Consider the following 4451-nt stretch of genomic DNA (forward strand, 5'->3'; position numbering starts at 1 on the left):
CCGAACACAAACTGGAAGCTGATTCCACAAATGTGGAGCTTGATAAGAAAAGGCTCTGGCTCCCATTGTACTTTTAGAGACTCTAGGAACAACCAACAACCGTGCATTCTTGGAACGCAATGCCCTAGTATGACAGTAGGGTATAATGAGTTCTTTAAGGTAAGATGGCGCCTGCCCATTAAGGGCTTTGTAGGCGAGAAGAAGAATTTTTAATTCTATCCTGTGTTCTATAGGGAGCCAGGGAGTTAGTGTGCGCTGAATGAAATCTTTAGAGCTCAAACAGCAAAGAGGAAGTGAGGCTTTCATCATCAGAGAGGAACTTCATCAATAAATCGCATCATCAAAACATTAACATTAATCCAATGTTATGTTTTGAAAGGCACACAAATACACCCCATGGCGTGGTTAGTTGATACATGGAAAAATTTGGTTTTAAGCTATTTAAACATCAGAGGACTCAAATGTTTAAGTATGCTATTCTATATTTTTGTTTGTGTCAACTTATCCCATTGCAAGACCATCCCCAATAATGAGTTGATCCCTCTAACAACTTGTCTGATATATATTATTTTTCCATGCCAAAGAGCTCCATTGTTGTCCGAAATGTATTAAAACCACATCACTGAGCCACACTGTTGCACTCGGTGACATGTTGCTTCTTTACCATCAACACACTAGTTTATTTTGACACACATACACCGTCCTGCTGCCCGAGATACTCAATAGAAAACCAAATGTGGATTCATTAGCCACTGAAAATAGTCCCTAACAAATGCAGTTTCTCATCCTGTAAGTGTTAGGATATTATAGGATATCAATAATTTGTGATATTGGGTTTTATAAATAAACTTTGATTGATTGATTGATGGATGGATTGATTGATTGATTGATTGATTGATTGATTGATTGGTTGATTGATTGATATAGAAGTGCCACAGACAATTGGGGATTAGGAAATGATGGAGCAATGTTGCTCTTTTAGTGAGACTTTTTACATTAAGTAATATCTTTTTTTTGTTTTATTGTTTATCTATCATTTACAGTGCGCAGTACATATTGTACCAAATAGTCAAAACCCTTTTTTCACCTTAAAATTGTTGAATAGTTCGAGATTAGGATTCTGACCAAGCTAGTCAGAACATTAGACGTAGGATTATCAACCAACCACCTACTAGATTTATTTTATAGGTTACACTCTAGGCGCTTTATTTTATTATAAAATGTTCACCTAAAACCTATCGATAAAATAGCGTTATATAAGTAGGACTCAAACTGTTATATCGTAAGGCCAAGAATTACATTTCAGGTGCCGCCATGATATTATATCAATAAATTGTCCTGGACTGACATTTAATGCATTGCTCTTCTGACATAAATCTCATAAATGCCTCCCTTTATGAGTCCAAGATAGGAATTATAATTATATTATGTTTTATAGCCTTTCTGGAGAAGAAATGGTTAAAACAAATCCAGAGTGCTTGTGATTATGATCAAATGCGGTTCGGGACTCAAAGTGACTCAGTGCATCTCTGCTTTGTCCTAATGTCACCGTGCATAGCTAGCAATGCAAAAATAACAACACAATCAGCAAAAGTGCATAAAATCAATTCATACTTTCCTCAGACTGACATATAAATGGAGTGAGTTGAACAGGTGGTCTGACTTCATCTAACACTGTGTCATCTCCTCGCTGAGCAAAAATTAATGAAATCACAGCTTAGAGGCACAGGAGACCGGAGCAGCTCGACATGCTGAGTGTTTGTGAGAGCTGCTCCCTGGGGTCACACCAGCACATTGGGATGTATGCAAGGGTGTCAAAACTCAGGATACTGTGACATATGAGATGGACCCTGGTTCAAGAAATCATTAAAAAATAAATACACAGACATGGTTGTTTGGACACGTGTTATAAAAGCTGTTTAAAGTTGAAAGGTGTTAAAAGGCTTTGACCTTAACCACTCGTTTATGTCAGAATACAATGTTACACACATTGTGAATGACATTGTAGTAGCATATTGGAGCTTTTCCCTGCTGTATATGTTTAAAGTTGCAATCCGTAGTTGTTTTAACCATCTAAATCGCAGACGTGTGAATGATTTGGGTTCCTCAGCTGATCCAACCCAGTCTCACGGCATTTCTGATCATAGATTTTGAATGCAAGCTTTGTAGCAGAGCTCTCAAGTCTCACGCATTTTGCGTGAGACACACGCATTTCACTCCATTCACACGCTCACACGCCACACCTTGTATTTCTCACGCAGAGATTTCCTTCCAGGGTACCGCCCAGCAAGTTGCGCCGCAATTTTGTAAACAAACTAGGCTTGTTTGAGACGCGTGCACTCCACTAGCACCCCGCCCCGCCCGTTGACATTCGCGGTACAGAGAGAGGGCTTCATGGGAACTTTGAGGGGAGCCAGAAGTTGGAGTACCAAACACCGCTGCCAAAATCTCACTCTGAACTCTGTTCAAAACTTGAGAGCCCTGTGTATAGAGAAGTATACGAAATGTGCAGACTATGACAGTTTAAAGGTCACATGTCATGCTTTTCCGGTTATTACCCGTCCCCTTGTGTGTTATGAAGGTTTTTCTGCATGTAAACGGTGTGCAGAGTCAAAACCCTCAAAGTACACCCTGTAGCGAGTAAAACTCTAAAACAGAAAATACCTCCCCAAAACGCCTCGTTGGCGTCATCATGACGTCATCATGACGTCATCATCCATTTGATTCTTCCGGGTACGTGCTTACGAAAGCACGTACCCAGAACTTAAATGGGCCAATCCGTGGAGCCGTTACGTTACGTCCGCGGAGCCGTTACGTTAAGCCCCCGCTGATTGGTCCAAATTGACCAATCCACACAGACACACTCAGTGCAGGCAGCCCTGCGGATTTCTGCTCCCTGCTGCAGGCTGATAACAGACAGCACTGAGTGTGTCTGTGTGGATTGGTCAATTTGGACCAATCAGCGGGGGCNTTCCCCAGAACGATGTTGCTTAGCAACCGGCGTAAACGGACCTTCTCGCTATCAAGCAGTGAGCGTGCGATGTCCTGTTCAGATGACGTCAAATCCAACGATGCCATAAATAAACTACACAGAATCACACTACACACCTACGCAATGATTACATTCAGGCAGACTGTAGAATACAACCTCTTTGGACAATTTATATACTTATTGAAAACAAGATACAAAATGTAACACCTTGGAAAATGCCGTTTAATACTTTTTAATAGCCTTCATTTTCGCTAAATTGATTTATCAACTTTTAATACTTTTTAAGACCCCGCGGACACCCTGTAAAGCGTAGTTTTGGCAATGAAAATCTTAAGAACCAGGCTCCACAACAATGCAATAAAAAGGAAAAAATACATATATAAGTAATAAAACAATAAGGATTGTGCAAACTCAATGTAGTCTTCTAAAAACAGTATGCTTTATTTATAATTGTCTCTGGTTGCATGATATTTCTTCGGTGTACAAATGTGCAACTTATAAAAAGCCTAGTTTTACCTTAAATTATAAAATGGATCCTGCAAATGCATTCAGGATTATTATAGCTCAGCATTCTCATATCTAGGTTAAGCATGGGATCAAATTAAAAACTTTGTTTGAACACCTCTGTCCTGATATGCTGCTCTAAACACGGTGCAGACACTGAGTTGCTCAAGTTGCAAACAGTCCCATTTTAGCTCTTGGATGGTCTATTTTCGTTCAGCCTGACCTTAGGGAGTCTTCAACACATATGACTACATGATAATTTATCTATGACTACATTGTGTTGACATTACACTCATGTTTCTGTTTAAATTATATAATCTCTCTTGTATAAAAGGCATCTCAGTGCTACTCAACAGCTTGTTTTAGAGCTGTGGAGTACCGCAGGGATCCACCATGGGACCTTTGTAGTTTTGCACTTTTACTGCCTTTATGTATTGTCATTGCTGCATGAATCAGAATATTAGTTACTTTACCCCCCACATTAACCCTTGAGCCAATATATTAGAAATAGTTAAAACCTAAGAAGCTTTTGAAAGTCACCATACACTAACTCATACAATTTCGAACAATGTCACAATCTTTGCAGAGATTAGGTGAAAAATGGAAATGTGACTTCCGCTTATATAAATGGGTTGGACAACATATAAGCGTTAGGGTTAAAGTTGGGAATGAAGTGGGTTACAAAACATAATTCAACAAAAACACAAACAGCCTCCAAAGTGACCATAAAGTTGAATTAACATTTCTCGAGTACAGTTTCAAAGCTAGACATTATAACCTGCTTCTGAACACCTCAAAAACAAAGGAGATGGACATTGATTTTAGAATAGCACAATCGCCCAACCCTACTCTTTTAAATAGCGAGCCCATTCAATGTGTTACTGAGTACAACTATCTTGGTGTCGTGCTTGACCACAAGCTCAGATGGGATTTGGTCTGAGAAAATAAATGCCAG

This window comes from Notothenia coriiceps, unplaced genomic scaffold (assembly GCF_000735185.1).
Source record: "Notothenia coriiceps isolate Sejong01 unplaced genomic scaffold, NC01 NC01_scaffold00037250, whole genome shotgun sequence".
NCBI classification, from domain to species: Eukaryota; Metazoa; Chordata; class Actinopteri; order Perciformes; family Nototheniidae; genus Notothenia; species Notothenia coriiceps.